At 41.2% G+C, this 12,076-nt stretch overlaps 1 protein-coding gene across 3 annotated transcripts in view; it reads left to right on the top strand.

The window, feature by feature from the left end:
* Positions 1–12,076, top strand: part of TENM4 (teneurin transmembrane protein 4) — a 493,982-nt gene that overhangs the window by 117,780 nt on the left and 364,126 nt on the right. The gene's annotated exons all lie outside the window — the stretch shown is intronic.

The following is a 12,076-nucleotide window of genomic DNA, read 5'->3' as shown; positions in this document are numbered from 1 at the left end:
TTTAGACCCCTATGCTCGCAGGTTTGATCCCTGGTGCTACCAACCTAGGTCTGTTGGCATTACACTAGGAAAAAATGATAATGTCTACCAATCATCTTGCTTGGTTGCATAAACTGATTACCAGGTGGTGTCAGGAAGACATTTTCCCGAAGTCTGTGTCTACAGTACAAAAATCTATTGAAAGAAGTTACTGTTGGAAGATATTTTCTTACAAAACTTCTGTCAACAGATTGCAGCCAGACAGCAAAGTGGATCAAAAAATCAGTCTGCTCTGTCAAAAGAGAATGGCCGGACTGCTCAGCTGCTCTCTCGACAGAGCAGCCAACTGGAAGCACAGCAATCAGGGCTTCCTGGTGACCCGGAGGCCCTGTCTGTTGACAGAGGGCCACCCAGAACATCCACATGGCCTTTTTTTTGTTGACAGAGTCCATCGAGAAAGGTGTACTGCCTCACTGAGGAAAGGCAGAAGGCTGTTGACAAAAGTGCCGCATTCTGTTGACAGTAAATTGACAGAACGTATTTTTAGTGTGGACACTCCCTGAGTTTTGTTGACAAACTGGCATTTTGTCAACACAACTCTCATGTGTAGACATAGCTCTGTAGTATAGTACTGTATAATTAAATTATGAGGGGATTATTTATCCAGAATTGGCCACAGATGGAGAAAGCAAGAAAGAAAGCAAGAAAGATGGCAGACTACATGGACAATTAGTCTGTTCTGGTCTGGCAATTCTGTACAGTGTGTATGTGCATGCGTTAATGTAACATTAGGATATTCCTAAAGAAGAAAAAGCCAGGAATTACCCTGTACAGTATCTGGGAAGAGATTAGGTTTTTCAATGTGTTGTGGGTTTGATAAATATGTACATTAACGTTCTATTATTTCGTAAAACTTGTTTAAAAACAGAAATGAAGGCACGCTGTTGCTGCAATGCTATTACTGGAAAACCTTAGTTAAAGGATGTATTCATAGTCTACTAGTTTTGTCAAGTAATGTTATTGTATTTTGTAAATCAGTGTGTTTGCCTGCAACAGACAGTTAATTGATGCACGGTCATTTTGAAGGGAAATATTTTTTCCTTTTTGTCATGGCTATGAATTCCCACTTAATAGCTTCAGAATATTTTCCTCTATTGATTTCATCGTTGTTTTTGTGGTTGCTTATTTACTAGTGATGTGTTCTAGGTTTGGAGTGAAACTAAAATTAAAACAGAGATTTTATTTTTTGTCTGAAAACAAATTCTGATGGCAGCATGTCTTGTTATTACAGTTCTTATTTGGCAACACTATCATCAGCACCACTCTGAGAATATTTTCCAGCAGAGAAGAACATCATCCACATAACCAGTGACCAATGTTTTAATCCTGATTTTCATACTGACACAAAGACCTGTTTTTAAGGAGGACCACTTTAGAGCAAGACTTCCAATGATGAGGGCGGTGTCTCTGCTGTGCAGTTTTGGTGGAGTACTGCAGCTGTGAACTGCAGTTGGACTTCATTCTGACCCCAAATTTCATAAATTTTTTTGCCTCCAGGAAGTGACACATAGAGGCTGCATCAATGCTACATTCCACTTTTGGAAGGGGAATGCAAATAAGTATGATCAAAATGCAAATGATGCACTGATTACAAATTTTGTACTTCATTTGCATAATCTCATGCGATTGCCTTTCCAGAAGTGATTTTTTTTTCCGAAAAAACCCCAGCCGTTTAGGTGGGGTTCCTTTGAAAAAATCCCATTTTCGAAAGAACCCTTCTTCCTCAAACAAAATAGGAAGCACGGTTCTTTTGAAAACAAGATGTTTTTCCCCAAAGAAACCCTGTCTACACAGCTGTTTTTTCTAATCACTTCCAGAAACATGATCACATAAGATTATGCAAATGAAGCACAATATTTGTAAATCAGCACTTCATTTGCATTTTGAACACACTCATTTGCATTCCCCTTCCAAAAGGGGAATGTAATGTAGATGGAGCCAGAGTCTCCAAGCCTCTGTCCCTTTTTTAGTGCATTGTGAACAACTCTCCTTCAAAATAGCAAGGTTTTCTCAAGCATAAGTGGCTTCTGATCTGTTCTTCATTATGATTAGTATTGCAGTAGCACCTAGAGGCTCTAACTGAGATCACCATGCAAACACATAATAAAGATATACAGGATAGTAGGGGAAACAGAAACACAGAGAGGTGAAGCATCCTTCCCATGGTTACACTGCAAGTCAGTGTCATATCCAGGAGCAGAACCCACACCTTCAGACTTTTTATGTCCTATGCCCTGTGGCGAAATATAATTTGAGGTGCTAACTCAATAGAAAGAAGAGGCTGAGGAAAAGAAAGTTTCCCCTTTCTCAGATAATTCAGGCTCTAAGCTAAATAAGGGAAGCTTGCAGAAGTAGAGTTTGAGTCAGATATTGCGATACTGTTCTTCTCAGCTAAAGAGGAAGAATTATTTGATTTTGAACATGAAGAAGTTTAGAGAGGTGCTTGCTTTCAATGAAGCTACTTGAAACAGTAATGGAAAAGGGAGATTGACCCTGGATATTCTACTTGTTACTGATGTCAAGGACATGAGCCATGATGTATAGGATGGTAAACTCACAACGAAGTGGCTTCAATCAAATTTTTTAAAAAGCACTTATGCTTCTTTCTCTAGTTGGTAATATGAGAACATAAGAACATAAGAACATAAGAATGGCCATACTGGGTCAGACCAAAGGTCCATCAAGCCCACCATCCCATCTGCCGACGGTGGCCAATGCCAGGTGCCCCAGAGAAGGAGAACAGAAGACAATGATCAAGTAATTTATCTCCTGCCATCCATCTCCTGCCCTTGTTATGAAGGCTAGGGCACCATACTTTATCCCTGGCTAATAGCCATTTATGGACCTAACCTGCAAAAATTTATCAAGCTCTTTTTTAAACCCTAATAGAGTCCTGGCCTTCACAGCCTCCTCGGGCAAGGAGTTCCACAGGTTGACTGTGCGCTGTGTGAAGAAAAATTTCCTTTTATTAGTTTTGAACCTACTACCCATCAATTTCATTTGGTGTCCCCTAGTTCTTGTATTATGGGAAAAGGTATATTCTGATCTGATAAAGCATGTCTTGATGATTATAAAAGGCTTAACAAATACTCTCAAGCTCTGTGTGATACTAAAATGCAAAGCCAAGATTGTAACTTTACCTCAAATTGCCTGTTTGTTCAGGGGCCCACTCATCCCATCCGAAGAGGATTTCCTCCCCAACTGGCCTAGTGATAGATGGGTAGTATTTTCTTCATGTTCGAACTATCCCATCTCTTCTGGGGCTTTCCAGGCATCAGCAGCCTCTCCTCATTTTATTTAGATTGAACTTATTTAGACAGGGTCTCTTCCTTCCAGAAAGCACAATATATGCTCACTGCTTCAGACTCTCTCCTTGGATGCCATCTTCATTTCTGATTGATCTGTGGACTCTCCATTGAGCTTCTAGTATGGTATGTAATTTAGGTGATAGTACCATACTTCTGGCTATACCGGGGCCACCCACCTGTTGGGATCCACTCAGTATTTTGGAGGAAAGTGTTTGAAGAACCACAGACAAAAAGGAAGGGGAGGAAGCATCTCCATGAGATTTTCTATCAATCCTTTTCTAAAGACTTATATCCTATCACCATTCATCCTTCCCCTAGAAGAGTCCTAAGGTCCTCCTGCAACCACCACCTTTATCTTGCTCTCCACTCTTAACTGCCCTCATAACTGATGGAAGGGAATGCCCATCTCTTTCTCTTTGGCCATATGATCTTGCCTCAAACTTATTTTCCAGTCTTAATTTAAACAGGGTAAAGCCTTGTCCACACTGGCTGAGGTTCACTTGGAAGGCTCATAAAATATGGCAAGCCCTCTGATGAATCTAGGCTGAACTTTGGGCTTGGACCATATATTTAGTAAGAGTTATGTTCTGGTGCACACAAGAGAATGCAATGCAGTTTTGCTTTGGTTTCCAGCATTCCACTGGTATGTTTTCACTGACATGATTTTAAAAAAATTCACATAAACCAGCCTTGCAAAATTTCTGTGGAAGTTAACCATCCCAGCCACAAAAGATGCTATGATCCAGACGTTCAATCTTATAATGATTCACCTGTCAAAACCAAACGAAAACTTACCCCACACAAGCAAATGTCTCAAGTTTTGCAAGGCTGCTATAAACCTTTTTATTAGTGTTAGGCTTAGTGAAAGCAATTTCTACAATGCCTGACTTTTGGTTCTAAATTATGGAAAATGTATCTTTAAGCAGATTTGTATGTAATCATTTACAGAGAGCCTCAGGCTTTATATTGGGTGTTTTTGATCAGATACAGCATTAGTGTCATATTGAGACAGGCCATTTCACAGGCAGCTCATCATCCTTCCTACTGATTACTCAAAACCAACTGGTAAAAGCATAATGTAAAGTTGAGAGAGCCTTTGGAATGTGAATCAGTAATTAGGGTTGTGCTTCCCATAAAACTTTAGAAAATGTAAATGATTTGCATAAATATTCCTCTAGCAAGAAGCAATAACATTAATAGGCTGGAATGATTTGGATTGTTTATATTGACCCTCTTTATGGGAAGGTTAATTTATGTAAGCAGTTTCTCATGTGGCTGGAAATTAGATGACCTATTTGTGCTTCAGCGTACTTGCAGGTGCAGTTTCTGCTGTTGTGTGCACAAATGACTCAGCTGTATAGCCAGCTCATGTCATGGCCTGTAGAATTTTCTGAAAATCTAGCCCATTTTTTCTGGGATGGCAGAATCCTGAGAAGTTCAGGCTGTAGCCACACATTTCAGTGAACCTCCATCCATACACAAGGTTAAAATGAGCAGAGCTATGCCACTCCAGAGTAAATTAGGCCACAGGAGAAACTGAGCTGTAAAGTGCAACTTCCCTGTCTGCCCCTGTATGGGCATGTGTAAGGGGGTTCTGATTTCCTCTGTGTTTATCAGGGTGGGAGACCATGCTTCCTTGCTACAACACTTCCAAGGTACCTTGGTTCAGGGGACAATTAGTTCAGTGTTAATACGCCAGGCCTGCAGTCAGGCCAAGCAATGGTAGCAAGTCTGTTTGCCTTGGGGGCCCTCAATCAGAGAGGGACAGCAACCAAGTAGGGACTCCGGCCAACAGCAGACTAGGGGAGTTTAGCTCCCTGGTGAGGGGGTTGTCACAAGCATCTGGCACCCTAATTCAAGCAACTGCCAGACCTATGCAGGCTCCCTGAGAACCAGGTGGGCTGGCTGCCACCCCTGACGGTTGGGTGGTAGCAGCAGGGAGACACAGGACCTCGCACACCACTGCTCCCCAAATCAGGGCTCAAAGAGTGGTGGAGTGTTGTGTCACTAGGTTAGGGGAAATTTGATGGCAACATACTGGCCAGATGGCACACACTCACACTAATGAACCCTATTCAGCTTTCCTGGGCTCCTTTCTATGCTCTCCCCTCTGACGGTACCTGGACTCCAAAGTTATCATCAGCCTTCCTCAGGTAGACAGCAAGCGGCAGTCTCCGCAGTCCCTCAGGTCCAGCAGCTCCAGCAGTCCCTCTGGGTCTCAGGCACCAGAGCAGCCTGCATTAGGTTCAGGCTCCTGCAATGGGAGAGAGACATCCTGCTTCTCCGACAGCACTTCTCTGATGGAGCTAGAGAGCTGGCCTTTTATAATTCCATTTCCTATTCCTTTCCCACCCCTCTCCTTCTGGGAGGTGCTGCAATATGCTGATTCTACCCACTCAAAGCCAGTTGCTTCTCCCTCCCCATCTATCAGGGTAAATAGTCTCAGAGAGATACCCATGTTAGTCTGCAGCTTCACAAAAAGTAAGCAGTCCTATAGCGCCTTAAAAACTAACGAACCCCACACCCCTTGCTACAGCAAGCTACCTGAGTCAAAATCTACAATGAAACCCGCACCTCAGCAGCACATTGCAGATAGCATCTGTCAGGAGACCACCTCAGAAAAGCCTGTCTCCCAGCAATCCATCTCTGAAATATGGGTGACAGAAAATAGGCATGAGAACATGGATGTGTAGCTGGGCCTTTTATTCCTTTGAACTGAAGTCCCCATATGGCTGGCCTTCTCATGTGAGCCACACAGTACTCGCATGTCTGATTGTGGTACCAGCTCTTCTGTACGTGCAACATCATTATTATTTCCATCATGATGAATGTTTGTCCAAAGAACCTTCAAGGCACAGAGTGTGTTCAGCAAACTTGTCAAGGTTGTTTTCAAATTCTTTCCCTTCCATCGGCTATTTCATCCATGGGAAGGACTTTTTTGGAATGAATATACCATCCTAGCCAAACATGGCATAAAACATTTCATGGCAGTTTATAGCAGAGAGAAAAATGTGCTTGGGAGCCACAAAATCTTAGCAAAACTCCCATCATTTTGTGATACCTGTAAACAGCTAACAAAATCATCCAGGGCCCAGAATTTGGTAGTGATGGGGGACTTCAACTATCCAGGTATATGTTGGGAAACTAATACAGCAGGGGATAGACTGTCCAATAAATTCTTGGATTGCATTGCAGACAACTTTTTATTCCAAAAGGTTGACAAAGCTACCAGGGAGGAAGCTGTTCTAGATTTAATTTTAACAAACAGGGAGGAAATTGTTGAGAATTTGAAAGTGGAAGGATGCTTGGGTGAAAGTGATCATGAAATCATAGAGTTCACAATTCTAAGGAAGGGTAGAAGGGAAAACAGTACAATAGAGATAATGGATTTCAGGAAGGCAGATTTTGGTAAACTCAGACAGCTGGTAGGTAAGGTCCTATGGGAAGCTAAACTGAGGGGAAAAACGGCTGAGGAGAGTTGACAGTTTTTCAAAGGGACATTATTAAGGGCCCAAAAGCAAGCTATCCCGCTGCGTAGGAAAGATAGAAAACATGGCAAAAGACTGCCTTGGCTTAACCAGGAGATTTTACATGATCTCAAACTAAAAAAGGAATTGTATAAGAAATGGAAACTAGGACAAATTACAAAGGACGAATATAGGCAAACAACACGAGCATGCAGGAGCAAGATTAGAAAGGCTAAGGCACAAAATGAGCTCAAATTAGCTATGAGCATAAAGGGAAACAAGAAGGCTTTTTACAAATACAGTGGTAACAAGAGGAAGACCAAGGAGAGGGTAAGGCCATTGGTCAGTGAGGAGGGAGAAACAGTAACAGGGAATTTGGAAATGGCAGAGATATTTAATGATTTCTTTGTTTCGGTCTTCACTGAGAAATCTGAAGGAATGCCTGACATAGAGAATGCTAGTGGAAAAGGGGTAGGTTTAGAAGTAGAAATAAGAAAAGAACAAATTAAAATTTACTTAGAAAAATTAGATGTCTGCAAATCACCAGGGCCTGATGAAATGCATCCTAGAATCCTCAAGGAGCTGATAGAAGAGGTATCTGAGCCTTTAGCAATCATTTTTGGAAAATCGTGGGAGACAGGAGAGATTCCAGAAGACTGGAAAAGGGCAAATATAGTACCCATTTATAAAAAGGGGAACAAGAATAAGCCGGGAAACTACAGGCCAGTCAGCTTAACTTCTGTGTCAGGAAAGATAATGGAGCAGGTCATTAAAGAAATCATCTGCAAGCATTTGGAAGGTGGTAAGGTGATAGGGAACAGCCAGCATGGTTTTATTAAAAACAGATCATGTCAAACCAATCTAAAAGCTTTCTTTGATAGAATAACGAGCCTTGTGGACAAGGGAGAAGAGGTGGATTTGGTATACCTAGACTTCAGTAAAGCATTTGACATGGTCTCACATAATATACTTATCAATAAACTATGCAAATACAACTTAGATGGGGCTACTATAAGGTGAGTGAACAACTGGCTGGATAACCATACCCAGAGAGTAGTTATTAATGGTTTTCAATCCTGCTGGAAAAGTATAACTAGTGGGGTTCTGCAGGGGTCTGTTTTAGGACCAGTTCTGTTCAATATCTTCATTAACGATTTAGATATTGACATAGAAAGTACACTTATTAAGTTTGCAGATGATACCAAGCTGGGAGGGGTTGCAACTTCTTTGGAGGATAGGGTCATAATTCAAAAGGATCTGGATAAACTGGAGAAATGGGCTGAGGTAAACAGGATGAAGTTTAATAAGGACAAATGCAAAGTGCTCCACTTAGGAAGGAACAATCAGTGTCACACATACAGAATGGGAAAGGACTGCCTAGGAATGAGTACAGCAGAAAGGGATCTAGGGGTTATAGTGGACCGCAAGCTAAATATGAGTCAACAGTGTGATGCTGTTGCAAAAAAAGCAAACATGATTCTAGGATGCATTAACAGGTGTGTTGTGAACAAGACACGAGAAGTCATTTTCCCTCTCTACTCTGCACTGGTTAGGCCTCAGCTGGAGTATTGTGTCCAGTTCTGGGCACCGCAGTTCAGGAAGGATGTGGAGAAATTGGAAAGGGTCTAGAGGAGAGCAACGAGAATGATCAAAGATCTAGAGAATATGACCTATGAAGAAAGGCTGAAAGAGTTGGTCTTGTTTAGTTTGGAAAAGAGAAGATTGAGGGGCGACATGATAGCAGTTTTCAGGTATCTAAAAGGGTGTCATAAGGCAGAGGGAGGGAACTTGTTCTTCCTTGCCTCTGAGGATAGAACAAGAGGCAGTGGACTTAAATTGCAGCAGGGGAGGTTCAGGTTGGACATTAGGAAAAAGTTCCTAACTGTCAGGGTGATCAAACACTGGAACGAATTGCCAAGGGAGGTGGTAGAATCTCTAATCACTGGAGATATTTAAGAAGAGGTTAGATAGATGGCTTTCAGGGATGGTCTAGAAAGTGCTTGGTCCTGCCATGAGGGCAAGGGGCTGGACTCGATGGCCTCTCGAGGTCCCTTCCAGTCCTACTCTTCTATGATTCTATGATTCTATATGCTCCCCTCAGTCTATGGAAGTTGAAGTGAGGTTCACTATTGCATTCTAACCATGCGTTGGCCCTGTTTCTAATACTCTAGACCTTTATGCAGTGCCCACCCTTATTTTTCATTTTCAAAGAACATCTCTTTAAATCTTCATTTTGATGATGTAACCGTCCAGACTTTTCTTGTTCAGATTACCTTAATTTGCATTTTTTTGGTCAGATTACCTTAATTTGTATCTTTCTTTCTTCCTCTTCACTCTGTACCTGTAAATCAACACACAAAATTATTAAAATAACCCCCGTTACACACACACACACACACACACACACACACACACACACCACACACACACAATCTCAGTTGAACTTCAGGAAATATAAATAATTAAGAATCATTTTCAAAAGTTACTTTTAAAAATCAGTTCTCAGTACAAGATATATACTTCCAGTTGATCTAGCAGTGTTGTGGCCACCTATTGTTGAAGAACAGCAATGAAGTTCGGTAACAGCTTCTTATTCATGTAATTCACTGACATATTTTGCCTGACAGCTAATCTGGCCATTTTTTTTTCCAAAGCCGTTTTATGCTGTCCATATGAAAGGCATGATATGCTGCCCATAGAAAAGGTGTGACTGCAGTGAGTCCTCAGGAGAATTCTTTCTCTTACTACCTCCCTTTCAGAGAAAGCCAGCAAAGAAAAAAGTCTTTTGCCATGTGATAATCAGGGGCCTGTTTCAAATAATATGTTCCCCTCACCTCGAAAATCAAAATGCTATTCTGGCATAGATATTCTCCCTTTCCCATCCTCAAAGCAGCAGGGATTCCAATGCTCAGGAAGGCACCTGGAACAAATTATTGTATTTATATTCTACAGCGAGAGCAAGTTAACACTGTTAAGGAGGCAAGACAGTGCCCCTCCTGCATTCTTCTTCTGTCAGCAACCTATTTCAAATGCAATTGTTGGATTGCCCTGATGCCAGCTCTGTTGATACCTGTGTGAGAAAGTTCATTTTAAAGGAGTGCATGAGAAAGAGCTCACCCTTGTTACATTGCTTCTTGCTGAACAGTTTTAGTCAATTAGGAAAGGCGAGGGGAAATTGACTGACTCATGTTTTGCGGGGGCCAAATATAGGTACAAATGCATTTCCATTGTGTAAGCAGGTCATGGATTTCTCCCACTCAAGAGTAGGTACATTTTTAGTATGCATCAGTATGATTTAGTTTGGGTGTCAAGAAGGATTGCTCAAAATCTCTGTGCAAGGAATTAAAAAAGCTCATATGTTGAGATTCCCTTTTTGTCTGACAGACTTAAAAACTCATCCAGCACATTACAGAGTACACAATTTGTATCATTTATCCAGGTATGCTTTGACTAAAGAAGGGCTGCTAGGGGTTTCTTTTTAAAAGGCAAGGTATATGCTGTGTTATAATTTGATTGTAATGGAGCTGGTCATTGTCAGTGTAATTAAGGCTCCTCTGCATAGCTGTTATAAACTTTATTTTAGGACTGTATAATAAACCACACATTTTAACTGACATGATGTAATGTGTGAGACCTATCTTGTTTAAAGGAGTCTATGCTCTAGCAATTATTTTGGAAAAGTTCTATGGTCTGTGTCGTACAGGTCAGACTAGATAATCACAGTCATCTCATTGTGCTTTAAAATCTATGAATCTATGATTACAAGGTCATAGAATCAAGTTACCTTGTACAGGTTCAGCCTTTCTAGTTGGGCACTCGGTGGTCCGGCAACATACATGGTTGTACGTGATTTTAATCAGCCAGATGTTCACTTGTCATGGGTGTAGTCAAGTTTCCTGCAGTCCCATAAAGTTTGTTTACAGCCACCAGTCCTGGCTCTCAGTGTTCTGTGCTGTTATTTAGGTCTAATTTACTCCCAAATGTCTTAGAGCCCAGTAAGCAGTGGACGTGCTGGTAGTATTGCTAGAAAATATTGAATTCCTATGGTCTGGTAAATTCTCTGGCTTGGCATTGGTCAAGTCCAAGAATGCCAGATTAGAGAGTTTCAACATATAGTTTGCTCCTGCAGCATCCACATGGGGGAGTTACAGCATAGCATGCTGATGTATGCAGCAGTTCTCAGCCTCAGTGAGGGGCCACATAGACCTTAGCTTATAGATGTGTAGACATTCATTGTATAGAGAATAGCCTGTACTTTTTCCTACTTTCTGATTATATATATTTTATATTCTGCTAATTAAACAGCATTTTAAGGTGAGAAGAGGTCAGATTTTGAGTCCTTAATGGTCCAATATAGAACATGGAATTGATCATTCGGAGTTTTGCATTCTGTTTCTGACTTCGTCAGGGACTCACTTCATCACTGTGTGTGCATAAACAGGCTGTGCCTCAGTTTCCTTATCCATGAGAAAAACAGTAACAACCCCAGCCTAACGGGAGCATAACTGGACTGAAATCATTCTTGTAAAGGACCATGAGATCCCCAGCTGAAAGGTCCTAAAGGAGGGAAAACAGAAAGGTAAAAATGTGATCTTGCCAGTTTCTTTACTGCAGGCAATATCCTTTTGAGTATTTTCACCAACACTAAACTTTATGGAAACAGCTGTTTTACACTATTTACAGCATGAAAAGTCATTGTTGTACAGCACTTACTTTTCTAACCATTTAATTTTTGGTGTCATGCCATAATACATAATAGACAAGGCATTTTATTCACATAAATTGGAAGCCATATGCAGACAAATACTATGTTACCTGCTGTAGGAGAGGGTATACAGAGTCCTTACTGGGCTTCATTTGTAAACCAAACCCTAAGGATACTACATTTCAGATAGTTGCTAGATGTATCTGTTTGATTGAAGCAGTGAGGTTTTGGTCCTCATTACTTCCCATGCTTGTCAGAATAGTCTTTGAGTTCCATACAAAGGCTCCAGCAAGCACCTACTCATGAGCTTAGTTTCAGATGTTTGTTTCTATTGAAAGAAATGGGATGTAATTTTTTTTCGTAAACAGGGATCGACTAAAGATGTACATAGTTCTTGAAAGAAAAGCACATTTCAGTGTTTTCCTGAACTGGAGACTGAAGCTTCTTTTGAAAAGTAACCAGCCATGGATGCAGGAAGACCTAACTTGTTCCTTACTTGCTTGAGGGTATGTCTGTACTTGGAGCTGGAGCTGTAATTCCTAGCTCAAAGAGCTACA

Source organism: Carettochelys insculpta, chromosome 1 (assembly GCF_033958435.1).
Source record: "Carettochelys insculpta isolate YL-2023 chromosome 1, ASM3395843v1, whole genome shotgun sequence".
Lineage (NCBI taxonomy): Eukaryota > Metazoa > Chordata > Testudines > Carettochelyidae > Carettochelys > Carettochelys insculpta.
The sequence above is the reverse complement of the archived record's forward strand: the minus strand, read 5'-3'. Positions and strand labels throughout refer to the sequence as shown.